Below are 14,526 nucleotides of genomic sequence, written 5' to 3'. Positions count from 1 at the left end.
AAAAAAGTAAGAGGAAGAGAAGGGAAAAAAAGGTGGAAATGGGTTTAAAAGTGATTTCGGCGGAGAAATATATATATATATATATATATATATATATATATATATATACGCGCACACACACACATATATATAAACGTATTCTCCGTTGAGATATTGCAGCCGCTGCTGTGTCCAGGCCCAGGAGCCTTAGCACTGTGCTGTGATGTCACTCAATACCACTGACATCACTAGGTGTAAACAACATCTCTCCTTTGCTGTGTATGTGACTATGGAGCTGTTTGGTGATGTCGTCTATTATGGCCTTCATAGAAGCAACAGGAGATTGTTGCATCCATCTAGAACCCTCAGAACTACAGTGCTATGATGTCACTCACTTCCACAGGCCTTGCAGAGTGTAAACAACAACAACCCAGCTTTGTTGTGTATGTAACCATAGGGATTTGTGATGTCACCTAGAACCTTCACAGCAGCGACAGCTTTATGAGGAGCATCAGCACTGCTCTGCCTGAGCAGAACCATCACCGCCATAGGTTGTCAAATAACCCGGATTTAACCCACACAGGTAAGTCCAATGGGGTGCAGGCATGTCCTCTATGCTTACAGCTTCCCGTGGGTGTTGGTTTGATACCGTTTGGGGACAGCCAAGGAGGCATCTGCAGGCAACAAAAGTAGGTGTGTGCTTGTGTGTGTGTTTCCTATGCAGATCCTAAGCCCAGTGTCACATGCAAGTAGGAGGAGTAAGAAGGGTTCCTGGCAAATCCGGGTTATGGATTGCATTTAAAAAGGCCCCGTGGGAGTGCAATGGGCCCCTGTCTTGCTGCTTAGCAATAATGGTATGGGTTTAGGTTCTGCTGTGTGTACTGGTGGTTGACTGCCCCCCAGCCCAGAGTGTGCATGGAAAATTGTCTGGCAGCCTCCTTGACAGCAAGCAGTGATAGTGCCCATGAAGGGGACCTTGTTGGGCCCGCCCCTTTCACGGTTATCGCTTCTCGGCCTTTTGGCTAAGATCAAGTGTAGTATCTGTTCTTATCAGTTTAATATCTGTTACGTCCCCTATCTGGGGACCATATATTAAATGGATTTTTGAGAACGGGGGCCGATTTCGAAGCTTGCTTCCGTCGCCCTATGCATTGACCCGATATGGCAGTATCTTCGGGTACAGTGCACCACCCCCTTACAGGGTTAAAAAGAAAGATTCCTACTTTCATTGCTACCTGCTTGCTGGCTAGCCAGCTAGCCAGCCCTGTGGGCCTTGCTGCTGCAGCCAAAAAACAAAAGGTGGTGCTGCTGCTGCTGCTTCTGCTGCTTCTGCTTGTGTCTGGCCGCTGTTGGAGCGTCCAGGCACAGGACTTCTGCTGCTGCTGACTAAATGGCCTCCTTAATTGGATCATTTGAGTAGCCAGCACACCTGTGCAGGTAGGGCATGACATGATAGGCAGCTGCCTTGATAGCGGGTGGGTGCTGAATGTTCCTAATTGACAAAATAAGATTAATGCTTATGAAGAAATATAAAATCTCATCCCTTCCCCAATATCGCGCCACACCCCTACCCCTTAATTCCCTGGTTGAACTTGATGGACATATGTCTTTTTTCGACCGTACTAACTATGTAACTATGTAACATAACATGGGGGGGGGGGGGGGTCTCCTGGCTGTTCACACAGGTGTGTCATTGCTGTAGACCATGCATTGCTTCTGTGGTATTGCAAAGGCAAAGACAAATGCTTCCAGCCATCCATTGCACTAATGGATTGGTCATCAGCTGGCTGTCTATGTCCCGCATCAATATAGACCAAAGTACAGAGGGTTAGGCTATGCTATTGTGCACCTACCTGATGCATCAGAAGGTGCGAGGCCCTTGCTAAATTCTGTGCACAGACTTTGAGATCTATACTTTAGACTGTATCTAAACCTGCTCCAACATGGACTGACATTCTGGCCTACTTTCAGCCGATGCGACTTGTCTGTCGCTGAACAGTCGCTTTTTATGTATTCAGCACCTATGTATAATGTTGTAAAAATGCTCTAGAAGCTAAAGTCGCAGAAATGTCACACATATTTGGCCTGCAACTTTCTGTGCGACAAATTCAGACAGGAAAAATCAGTATAAATCCTTAGAAAATTATCCCCCAGTGTCTCCATCTGCTGGCGGTATTGAATAAGCATTGCTGCACTGATGGGGTATGCATTAGACGAAAAAAAAGAAGAAAAAGAAGAATAATACGCCCAGAAAAGAGGCGAAAAGGAGAAAAACGTAAAAAAACGTGAAAAAAAAGTAAGAGGAAGAGAAGGGAAAAAAAGGTGGAAATGGGTTTAAAAGTGATTTCGGCGGAGAAATATATATATATATATATATATATATATATATATATATATATATATATACGCGCACACACACACATATATATAAACGTATTCTCCGTTGAGATATTGCAGCCGCTGCTGTGTCCAGGCCCAGGAGCCTTAGCACTGTGCTGTGATGTCACTCAATACCACTGACATCACTAGGTGTAAACAACATCTCTCCTTTGCTGTGTATGTGACTATGGAGCTGTTTGGTGATGTCGTCTATTATGGCCTTCATAGAAGCAACAGGAGATTGTTGCATCCATCTAGAACCCTCAGAACTACAGTGCTATGATGTCACTCACTTCCACAGGCCTTGCAGAGTGTAAACAACAACAACCCAGCTTTGTTGTGTATGTAACCATAGGGATTTGTGATGTCACCTAGAACCTTCACAGCAGCGACAGCTTTATGAGGAGCATCAGCACTGCTCTGCCTGAGCAGAACCATCACCGCCATAGGTTGTCAAATAACCCGGATTTAACCCACACAGGTAAGTCCAATGGGGTGCAGGCATGTCCTCTATGCTTACAGCTTCCCGTGGGTGTTGGTTTGATACCGTTTGGGGACAGCCAAGGAGGCATCTGCAGGCAACAAAGGTAGGTGTGTGCTTGTGTGTGTGTTTCCTATGCAGATCCTAAGCCCAGTGTCACATGCAAGTAGGAGGAGTAAGAAGGGTTCCTGGCAAATCCGGGTTATGGATTGCATTTAAAAAGGCCCCGTGGGAGTGCAATGGGCCCCTGTCTTGCTGCTTAGCAATAATGGTATGGGTTTAGGTTCTGCTGTGTGTACTGGTGGTTGACTGCCCCCCAGCCCAGAGTGTGCATGGAAAATTGTCTGGCAGCCTCCCTGACAGCAAGCAGTGATAGTGCCCATGAAGGGGACCTTGTTGGGCCCGCCCCTTTCACGGTTATCGCTTCTCGGCCTTTTGGCTAAGATCAAGTGTAGTATCTGTTCTTATCAGTTTAATATCTGATACGTCCCCTATCTGGGGACCATATATTAAATGGATTTTTGAGAACGGGGGCCGATTTCGAAGCTTGCTTCCGTCGCCCTATGCATTGACCCGATATGGCAGTATCTTCGGGTACAGTGCACCACCCCCTTACAGGGTTAAAAAGAAAGATTCCTACTTTCATTGCTACCTGCTTGCTGGCTAGCCAGCTAGCCAGCCCTGTGGGCCTTGCTGCTGCAGCCAAAAAACAAAAGGTGGTGCTGCTGCTGCTGCTTCTGCTGCTTCTGCTTGTGTCTGGCCGCTGTTGGAGCGTCCAGGCACAGGACTTCTGCTGCTGCTGACTAAATGGCCTCCTTAATTGGATCATTTGAGTAGCCAGCACACCTGTGCAGGTAGGGCATGACATGATAGGCAGCTGCCTTGATAGCGGGTGGGTGCTGAATGTTCCTAATTGACAAAATAAGATTAATGCTTATGAAGAAATATAAAATCTCATCCCTTCCCCAATATCGCGCCACACCCCTACCCCTTAATTCCCTGGTTGAACTTGATGGACATATGTCTTTTTTCGACCGTACTAACTATGTAACTATGTAACATAACATGGGGGGGGGGGGGGGGTCTCCTGGCTGTTCACACAGGTGTGTCATTGCTGTACATTGACCATGCATTGCTTCTGTGGTATTGCAAAGGCAAAGACAAATGCTTCCAGCCATCCATTGCACTAATGGATTGGTCATCAGCTGGCTGTCTATGTCCCGCATCAATATAGACCAAAGTACAGAGGGTTAGGCTATGCTATTGTGCACCTACCTGATGCATCAGAAGGTGCGAGGCCCTTGCTAAATTCTGTGCACAGACTTTGAGATCTATACTTTAGACTGTATCTAAACCTGCTCCAACATGGACTGACATTCTGGCCTACTTTCAGCCGATGCGACTTGTCTGTCGCTGAACAGTCGCTTTTTATGTATTCAGCACCTATGTATAATGTTGTAAAAATGCTCTAGAAGCTAAAGTCGCAGAAATGTCACACATATTTGGCCTGCAACTTTCTGTGCGACAAATTCAGACAGGAAAAATCAGTATAAATCCTTAGAAAATTATCCCCCAGTGTCTCCATCTGCTGGCGGTATTGAATAAGCATTGCTGCACTGATGGGGTATGCATTAGACGAAAAAAAAGAAGAAAAAGAAGAATAATACGCCCAGAAAAGAGGCGAAAAGGAGAAAAACGTAAAAAAACGTGAAAAAAAAGTAAGAGGAAGAGAAGGGAAAAAAAGGTGGAAATGGGTTTAAAAGTGATTTCGGCGGAGATATATATATATATATATATATATATATATATATATATATATATATATATATATACGCGCACACACACACATATATATAAACGTATTCTCCGTTGAGATATTGCAGCCGCTGCTGTGTCCAGGCCCAGGAGCCTTAGCACTGTGCTGTGATGTCACTCAATACCACTGACATCACTAGGTGTAAACAACATCTCTCCTTTGCTGTGTATGTGACTATGGAGCTGTTTGGTGATGTCGTCTATTATGGCCTTCATAGAAGCAACAGGAGATTGTTGCATCCATCTAGAACCCTCAGAACTACAGTGCTATGATGTCACTCACTTCCACAGGCCTTGCAGAGTGTAAACAACAACAACCCAGCTTTGTTGTGTATGTAACCATAGGGATTTGTGATGTCACCTAGAACCTTCACAGCAGCGACAGCTTTATGAGGAGCATCAGCACTGCTCTGCCTGAGCAGAACCATCACCGCCATAGGTTGTCAAATAACCCGGATTTAACCCACACAGGTAAGTCCAATGGGGTGCAGGCATGTCCTCTATGCTTACAGCTTCCCGTGGGTGTTGGTTTGATACCGTTTGGGGACAGCCAAGGAGGCATCTGCAGGCAACAAAGGTAGGTGTGTGCTTGTGTGTGTGTTTCCTATGCAGATCCTAAGCCCAGTGTCACATGCAAGTAGGAGGAGTAAGAAGGGTTCCTGGCAAATCCGGGTTATGGATTGCATTTAAAAAGGCCCCGTGGGAGTGCAATGGGCCCCTGTCTTGCTGCTTAGCAATAATGGTATGGGTTTAGGTTCTGCTGTGTGTACTGGTGGTTGACTGCCCCCCAGCCCAGAGTGTGCATGGAAAATTGTCTGGCAGCCTCCCTGACAGCAAGCAGTGATAGTGCCCATGAAGGGGACCTTGTTGGGCCCGCCCCTTTCACGGTTATCGCTTCTCGGCCTTTTGGCTAAGATCAAGTGTAGTATCTGTTCTTATCAGTTTAATATCTGATACGTCCCCTATCTGGGGACCATATATTAAATGGATTTTTGAGAACGGGGGCCGATTTCGAAGCTTGCTTCCGTCGCCCTATGCATTGACCCGATATGGCAGTATCTTCGGGTACAGTGCACCACCCCCTTACAGGGTTAAAAAGAAAGATTCCTACTTTCATTGCTACCTGCTTGCTGGCTAGCCAGCTAGCCAGCCCTGTGGGCCTTGCTGCTGCAGCCAAAAAACAAAAGGTGGTGCTGCTGCTGCTGCTTCTGCTGCTTCTGCTTGTGTCTGGCCGCTGTTGGAGCGTCCAGGCACAGGACTTCTGCTGCTGCTGACTAAATGGCCTCCTTAATTGGATCATTTGAGTAGCCAGCACACCTGTGCAGGTAGGGCATGACATGATAGGCAGCTGCCTTGATAGCGGGTGGGTGCTGAATGTTCCTAATTGACAAAATAAGATTAATGCTTATGAAGAAATATAAAATCTCATCCCTTCCCCAATATCGCGCCACACCCCTACCCCTTAATTCCCTGGTTGAACTTGATGGACATATGTCTTTTTTCGACCGTACTAACTATGTAACTATGTAACATAACATGGGGGGGGGGGGGGGGGTCTCCTGGCTGTTCACACAGGTGTGTCATTGCTGTACATTGACCATGCATTGCTTCTGTGGTATTGCAAAGGCAAAGACAAATGCTTCCAGCCATCCATTGCACTAATGGATTGGTCATCAGCTGGCTGTCTATGTCCCGCATCAATATAGACCAAAGTACAGAGGGTTAGGCTATGCTATTGTGCACCTACCTGATGCATCAGAAGGTGCGAGGCCCTTGCTAAATTCTGTGCACAGACTTTGAGATCTATACTTTAGACTGTATCTAAACCTGCTCCAACATGGACTGACATTCTGGCCTACTTTCAGCCGATGCGACTTGTCTGTCGCTGAACAGTCGCTTTTTATGTATTCAGCACCTATGTATAATGTTGTAAAAATGCTCTAGAAGCTAAAGTCGCAGAAATGTCACACATATTTGGCCTGCAACTTTCTGTGCGACAAATTCAGACAGGAAAAATCAGTATAAATCCTTAGAAAATTATCCCCCAGTGTCTCCATCTGCTGGCGGTATTGAATAAGCATTGCTGCACTGATGGGGTATGCATTAGACGAAAAAAAAGAAGAAAAAGAAGAATAATACGCCCAGAAAAGAGGCGAAAAGGAGAAAAACGTAAAAAAACGTGAAAAAAAAGTAAGAGGAAGAGAAGGGAAAAAAAGGTGGAAATGGGTTTAAAAGTGATTTCGGCGGAGAATATATATATATATATATATATATATATATATATATATATATATATACGCGCACACACACACATATATATAAACGTATTCTCCGTTGAGATATTGCAGCCGCTGCTGTGTCCAGGCCCAGGAGCCTTAGCACTGTGCTGTGATGTCACTCAATACCACTGACATCACTAGGTGTAAACAACATCTCTCCTTTGCTGTGTATGTGACTATGGAGCTGTTTGGTGATGTCGTCTATTATGGCCTTCATAGAAGCAACAGGAGATTGTTGCATCCATCTAGAACCCTCAGAACTACAGTGCTATGATGTCACTCACTTCCACAGGCCTTGCAGAGTGTAAACAACAACAACCCAGCTTTGTTGTGTATGTAACCATAGGGATTTGTGATGTCACCTAGAACCTTCACAGCAGCGACAGCTTTATGAGGAGCATCAGCACTGCTCTGCCTGAGCAGAACCATCACCGCCATAGGTTGTCAAATAACCCGGATTTAACCCACACAGGTAAGTCCAATGGGGTGCAGGCATGTCCTCTATGCTTACAGCTTCCCGTGGGTGTTGGTTTGATACCGTTTGGGGACAGCCAAGGAGGCATCTGCAGGCAACAAAGGTAGGTGTGTGCTTGTGTGTGTGTTTCCTATGCAGATCCTAAGCCCAGTGTCACATGCAAGTAGGAGGAGTAAGAAGGGTTCCTGGCAAATCCGGGTTATGGATTGCATTTAAAAAGGCCCCGTGGGAGTGCAATGGGCCCCTGTCTTGCTGCTTAGCAATAATGGTATGGGTTTAGGTTCTGCTGTGTGTACTGGTGGTTGACTGCCCCCCAGCCCAGAGTGTGCATGGAAAATTGTCTGGCAGCCTCCCTGACAGCAAGCAGTGATAGTGCCCATGAAGGGGACCTTGTTGGGCCCGCCCCTTTCACGGTTATCGCTTCTCGGCCTTTTGGCTAAGATCAAGTGTAGTATCTGTTCTTATCAGTTTAATATCTGATACGTCCCCTATCTGGGGACCATATATTAAATGGATTTTTTAGAACGGGGGCCGATTTCGAAGCTTGCTTCCGTCGCCCTATGCATTGACCCGATATGGCAGTATCTTCGGGTACAGTGCACCACCCCCTTACAGGGTTAAAAAGAAAGATTCCTACTTTCATTGCTACCTGCTTGCTGGCTAGCCAGCTAGCCAGCCCTGTGGGCCTTGCTGCTGCAGCCAAAAAACAAAAGGTGGTGCTGCTGCTGCTGCTTCTGCTGCTTCTGCTTGTGTCTGGCCGCTGTTGGAGCGTCCAGGCACAGGACTTCTGATGCTGCTGACTAAATGGCCTCCTTAATTGGATCATTTGAGTAGCCAGCACACCTGTGCAGGTAGGGCATGACATGATAGGCAGCTGCCTTGATAGCGGGTGGGTGCTGAATGTTCCTAATTGACAAAATAAGATTAATGCTTATGAAGAAATATAAAATCTCATCCCTTCCCCAATATTGCGCCACACCCCTACCCCTTAATTCCCTGGTTGAACTTGATGGACTATCTATGTAACTATGTAACATAACATGGGGGGGGGGGGGGGGGGGTCTCCTGGCTGTTCACACAGGTGTGTCATTGCTGTACATTGACCATGCATTGCTTCTGTGGTATTGCAAAGGCAAAGACAAATGCTTCCAGCCATCCATTGCACTAATGGATTGGTCATCAGCTGGCTGTCTATGTCCCGCATCAATATAGACCAAAGTACAGAGGGTTAGGCTATGCTATTGTGCACCTACCTGATGCATCAGAAGGTGCGAGGCCCTTGCTAAATTCTGTGCACAGACTTTGAGATCTATACTTTAGACTGTATCTAAACCTGCTCCAACATGGACTGACATTCTGGCCTACTTTCAGCCGATGCGACTTGTCTGTCGCTGAACAGTCGCTTTTTATGTATTCAGCACCTATGTATAATGTTGTAAAAATGCTCTAGAAGCTAAAGTCGCAGAAATGTCACACATATTTGGCCTGCAACTTTCTGTGCGACAAATTCAGACAGGAAAAATCAGTATAAATCCTTAGAAAATTATCCCCCAGTGTCTCCATCTGCTGGCGGTATTGAATAAGCATTGCTGCACTGATGGGGTATGCATTAGACGAAAAAAAAGAAGAAAAAGAAGAATAATACGCCCAGAAAAGAGGCGAAAAGGAGAAAAACGTAAAAAAACGTGAAAAAAAGTAAGAGGAAGAGAAGGGAAAAAAAGGTGGAAATGGGTTTAAAAGTGATTTCGGCGGAGATATATATATATATATATATATATATATATATATATATATATATATATATATATATATACGCGCACACACACACATATATATAAACGTATTCTCCGTTGAGATATTGCAGCCGCTGCTGTGTCCAGGCCCAGGAGCCTTAGCACTGTGCTGTGATGTCACTCAATACCACTGACATCACGAGGTGTAAACAACATCTCTCCTTTGCTGTGTATGTGACTATGGAGCTGTTTGGTGATGTCGTCTATTATGGCCTTCATAGAAGCAACAGGAGATTGTTGCATCCATCTAGAACCCTCAGAACTACAGTGCTATGATGTCACTCACTTCCACAGGCCTTGCAGAGTGTAAACAACAACAACCCAGCTTTGTTGTGTATGTAACCATAGGGATTTGTGATGTCACCTAGAACCTTCACAGCAGCGACAGCTTTATGAGGAGCATCAGCACTGCTCTGCCTGAGCAGAACCATCACCGCCATAGGTTGTCAAATAACCCGGATTTAACCCACACAGGTAAGTCCAATGGGGTGCAGGCATGTCCTCTATGCTTACAGCTTCCCGTGGGTGTTGGTTTGATACCGTTTGGGGACAGCCAAGGAGGCATCTGCAGGCAACAAAGGTAGGTGTGTGCTTGTGTGTGTGTTTCCTATGCAGATCCTAAGCCCAGTGTCACATGCAAGTAGGAGGAGTAAGAAGGGTTCCTGGCAAATCCGGGTTATGGATTGCATTTAAAAAGGCCCCGTGGGAGTGCAATGGGCCCCTGTCTTGCTGCTTAGCAATAATGGTATGGGTTTAGGCTCTGCTGTGTGTACTGGTGGTTGACTGCCCCCCAGCCCAGAGTGTGCATGGAAAATTGTCTGGCAGCCTCCCTGACAGCAAGCAGTGATAGTGCCCATGAAGGGGACCTTGTTGGGCCCGCCCCTTTCACGGTTATCGCTTCTCGGCCTTTTGGCTAAGATCAAGTGTAGTATCTGTTCTTATCAGTTTAATATCTGATACGTCCCCTATCTGGGGACCATATATTAAATGGATTTTTGAGAACGGGGGCCGATTTCGAAGCTTGCTTCCGTCGCCCTATGCATTGACCCGATATGGCAGTATCTTCGGGTACAGTGCACCACCCCCTTACAGGGTTAAAAAGAAAGATTCCTACTTTCATTGCTACCTGCTTGCTGGCTAGCCAGCTAGCCAGCCCTGTGGGCCTTGCTGCTGCAGCCAAAAAACAAAAGGTGGTGCTGCTGCTGCTGCTTCTGCTGCTTCTGCTTGTGTCTGGCCGCTGTTGGAGCGTCCAGGCACAGGACTTCTGCTGCTGCTGACTAAATGGCCTCCTTAATTGGATCATTTGAGTAGCCAGCACACCTGTGCAGGTAGGGCATGACATGATAGGCAGCTGCCTTGATAGCGGGTGGGTGCTGAATGTTCCTAATTGACAAAATAAGATTAATGCTTATGAAGAAATATAAAATCTCATCCCTTCCCCAATATCGCGCCACACCCCTACCCCTTAATTCCCTGGTTGAACTTGATGGACATATGTCTTTTTTCGACCGTACTAACTATGTAACTATGTAACATAACATGGGGGGGGGGGGGGGGGTCTCCTGGCTGTTCACACAGGTGTGTCATTGCTGTACATTGACCATGCATTGCTTCTGTGGTATTGCAAAGGCAAAGACAAATGCTTCCAGCCATCCATTGCACTAATGGATTGGTCATCAGCTGGCTATCTATGTCCCGCATCAATATAGACCAAAGTACAGAGGGTTAGGCTATGCTATTGTGCACCTACCTGATGCATCAGAAGGTGCGAGGCCCTTGCTAAATTCTGTGCACAGACTTTGAGATCTATACTTTAGACTGTATCTAAACCTGCTCCAACATGGACTGACATTCTGGCCTACTTTCAGCCGATGCGACTTGTCTGTCGCTGAACAGTCGCTTTTTATGTATTCAGCACCTATGTATAATGTTGTAAAAATGCTCTAGAAGCTAAAGTCGCAGAAATGTCACACATATTTGGCCTGCAACTTTCTGTGCGACAAATTCAGACAGGAAAAATCAGTATAAATCCTTAGAAAATTATCCCCCAGTGTCTCCATCTGCTGGCGGTATTGAATAAGCATTGCTGCACTGATGGGGTATGCATTAGACGAAAAAAAAGAAGAAAAAGAAGAATAATACGCCCAGAAAAGAGGCGAAAAGGAGAAAAACGTAAAAAAACGTGAAAAAAAAGTAAGAGGAAGAGAAGGGAAAAAAAGGTGGAAATGGGTTTAAAAGTGATTTTGGCGGAGAAATATATATATATATATATATATATATATATATATATATATATATATACGCGCACACACACACATATATATAAACGTATTCTCCGTTGAGATATTGCAGCCGCTGCTGTGTCCAGGCCCAGGAGCCTTAGCACTGTGCTGTGATGTCACTCAATACCACTGACATCACTAGGTGTAAACAACATCTCTCCTTTGCTGTGTATGTGACTATGGAGCTGTTTGGTGATGTCGTCTATTATGGCCTTCATAGAAGCAACAGGAGATTGTTGCATCCATCTAGAACCCTCAGAACTACAGTGCTATGATGTCACTCACTTCCACAGGCCTTGCAGAGTGTAAACAACAACAACCCAGCTTTGTTGTGTATGTAACCATAGGGATTTGTGATGTCACCTAGAACCTTCACAGCAGCGACAGCTTTATGAGGAGCATCAGCACTGCTCTGCCTGAGCAGAACCATCACCGCCATAGGTTGTCAAATAACCCGGATTTAACCCACACAGGTAAGTCCAATGGGGTGCAGGCATGTCCTCTATGCTTACAGCTTCCCGTGGGTGTTGGTTTGATACCGTTTGGGGACAGCCAAGGAGGCATCTGCAGGCAACAAAGGTAGGTGTGTGCTTGTGTGTGTGTTTCCTATGCAGATCCTAAGCCCAGTGTCACATGCAAGTAGGAGGAGTAAGAAGGGTTCCTGGCAAATCCGGGTTATGGATTGCATTTAAAAAGGCCCCGTGGGAGTGCAATGGGCCCCTGTCTTGCTGCTTAGCAATAATGGTATGGGTTTAGGTTCTGCTGTGTGTACTGGTGGTTGACTGCCCCCCAGCCCAGAGTGTGCATGGAAAATTGTCTGGCAGCCTCCCTGACAGCAAGCAGCGATAGTGCCCATGAAGGGGACCTTGTTGGGCCCGCCCCTTTCACGGTTATCGCTTCTCGGCCTTTTGGCTAAGATCAAGTGTAGTATCTGTTCTTATCAGTTTAATATCTGATACGTCCCCTATCTGGGGACCATATATTAAATGGATTTTTGAGAACGGGGGCCGATTTCGAAGCTTGCTTCCGTCGCCCTATGCATTGACCCGATATGGCAGTATCTTCGGGTACAGTGCACCACCCCCTTACAGGGTTAAAAAGAAAGATTCCTACTTTCATTGCTACCTGCTTGCTGGCTAGCCAGCTAGCCAGCCCTGTGGGCCTTGCTGCTGCAGCCAAAAAACAAAAGGTGGTGCTGCTGCTGCTGCTTCTGCTGCTTCTGCTTGTGTCTGGCCGCTGTTGGAGCGTCCAGGCACAGGACTTCTGCTGCTGCTGACTAAATGGCCTCCTTAATTGGATCATTTGAGTAGCCAGCACACCTGTGCAGGTAGGGCATGACATGATAGGCAGCTGCCTTGATAGCGGGTGGGTGCTGAATGTTCCTAATTGACAAAATAAGATTAATGCTTATGAAGAAATATAAAATCTCATCCCTTCCCCAATATCGCGCCACACCCCTACCCCTTAATTCCCTGGTTGAACTTGATGGACATATGTCTTTTTTCGACCGTACTAACTATGTAACTATGTAACATAACATGGGGGGGGGTCTCCTGGCTGTTCACACAGGTGTGTCATTGCTGTACATTGACCATGCATTGCTTCTGTGGTATTGCAAAGGCAAAGACAAATGCTTCCAGCCATCCATTGCACTAATGGATTGGTCATCAGCTGGCTGTCTATGTCCCGCATCAATATAGACCAAAGTACAGAGGGTTAGGCTATGCTATTGTGCACCTACCTGATGCATCAGAAGGTGCGAGGCCCTTGCTAAATTCTGTGCACAGACTTTGAGATCTATACTTTAGACTGTATCTAAACCTGCTCCAACATGGACTGACATTCTGGCCTACTTTCAGCCGATGCGACTTGTCTGTCGCTGAACAGTCGCTTTTTATGTATTCAGCACCTATGTATAATGTTGTAAAAATGCTCTAGAAGCTAAAGTCGCAGAAATGTCACACATATTTGGCCTGCAACTTTCTGTGCGACAAATTCAGACAGGAAAAATCAGTATAAATCCTTAGAAAATTATCCCCCAGTGTCTCCATCTGCTGGCGGTATTGAATAAGCATTGCTGCACTGATGGGGTATGCATTAGACGAAAAAATAATATATATGATATTATATATATATATATATACTATATATATATATATATATATATATTATATATATATATATATATATATATATATATATATATATATATATATATATATATATATATATAGTATATATATATATATATATATATATATATATATATATATATATATATATTATATTAAATACGCGCACACACACACATATATATAAACGTATTCTCCGTTGAGATATTGCAGCCGCTGCTGTGTCCAGGCCCAGGAGCCTTAGCACTGTGCTGTGATGTCACTCAATACCACTGACATCACTAGGTGTAAACAACATCTCTCCTTTGCTGTGTATGTGACTATGGAGCTGTTTGGTGATGTCGTCTATTATGGCCTTCATAGAAGCAACAGGAGATTGTTGCATCCATCTAGAACCCTCAGAACTACAGTGCTATGATGTCACTCACTTCCACAGGCCTTGCAGAGTGTAAACAACAACAACCCAGCTTTGTTGTGTATGTAACCATAGGGATTTGTGATGTCACCTAGAACCTTCACAGCAGCGACAGCTTTATGAGGAGCATCAGCACTGCTCTGCCTGAGCAGAACCATCACCGCCATAGGTTGTCAAATAACCCGGATTTAACCCACACAGGTAAGTCCAATGGGGTGCAGGCATGTCCTCTATGCTTACAGCTTCCCGTGGGTGTTGGTTTGATACCGTTTGGGGACAGCCAAGGAGGCATCTGCAGGCAACAAAGGTAGGTGTGTGCTTGTGTGTGTGTTTCCTATGCAGATCCTAAGCCCAGTGTCACATGCAAGTAGGAGGAGTAAGAAGGGTTCCTGGCAAATCCGGGTTATGGATTGCATTTAAAAAGGCCCCGTGGGAGTGCAATGGGCCCCTGTCTTGCTGCTTAGCAATAATGGTATGGGTTTAGGTTCTGCTGTGT

General features: G+C 45.6%; 6 non-coding genes across 6 annotated transcripts; all 6 read left to right on the top strand.

Moving 5' to 3' along the window:
- Positions 1 to 981: 981 nt before the first annotated feature.
- LOC130346733 (U2 spliceosomal RNA) lies at positions 982 to 1,172 on the top strand. Its single transcript, XR_008884884.1, has one exon. It is a non-coding gene; the product is annotated as a U2 spliceosomal RNA (small nuclear RNA).
- A 2,086-nt stretch (positions 1,173 to 3,258) lies between these two features.
- On the top strand, positions 3,259 to 3,449 carry LOC130346756 (U2 spliceosomal RNA). Its single transcript, XR_008884904.1, has one exon. It is a non-coding gene; the product is annotated as a U2 spliceosomal RNA (small nuclear RNA).
- A 2,095-nt stretch (positions 3,450 to 5,544) lies between these two features.
- Positions 5,545 to 5,735, top strand: LOC130346755 (U2 spliceosomal RNA). Its single transcript, XR_008884903.1, has one exon. It is a non-coding gene; the product is annotated as a U2 spliceosomal RNA (small nuclear RNA).
- Positions 5,736 to 7,824: 2,089 nt separating this feature from the next.
- Positions 7,825 to 8,015, top strand: LOC130346731 (U2 spliceosomal RNA). The gene has a single exon (XR_008884882.1). It is a non-coding gene; the product is annotated as a U2 spliceosomal RNA (small nuclear RNA).
- Positions 8,016 to 10,094: 2,079 nt separating this feature from the next.
- LOC130346754 (U2 spliceosomal RNA) lies at positions 10,095 to 10,285 on the top strand. The gene has a single exon (XR_008884902.1). It is a non-coding gene; the product is annotated as a U2 spliceosomal RNA (small nuclear RNA).
- Positions 10,286 to 12,375: 2,090 nt separating this feature from the next.
- LOC130346753 (U2 spliceosomal RNA) lies at positions 12,376 to 12,566 on the top strand. Its single transcript, XR_008884901.1, has one exon. It is a non-coding gene; the product is annotated as a U2 spliceosomal RNA (small nuclear RNA).
- Positions 12,567 to 14,526: the final 1,960 nt, after the last annotated feature.

This window comes from Hyla sarda, unplaced genomic scaffold, assembly GCF_029499605.1.
Source record: "Hyla sarda isolate aHylSar1 unplaced genomic scaffold, aHylSar1.hap1 scaffold_800, whole genome shotgun sequence".
Classification (NCBI taxonomy): domain Eukaryota; kingdom Metazoa; phylum Chordata; class Amphibia; order Anura; family Hylidae; genus Hyla; species Hyla sarda.
This window is presented reverse-complemented; position numbering and strand designations above follow the sequence as displayed.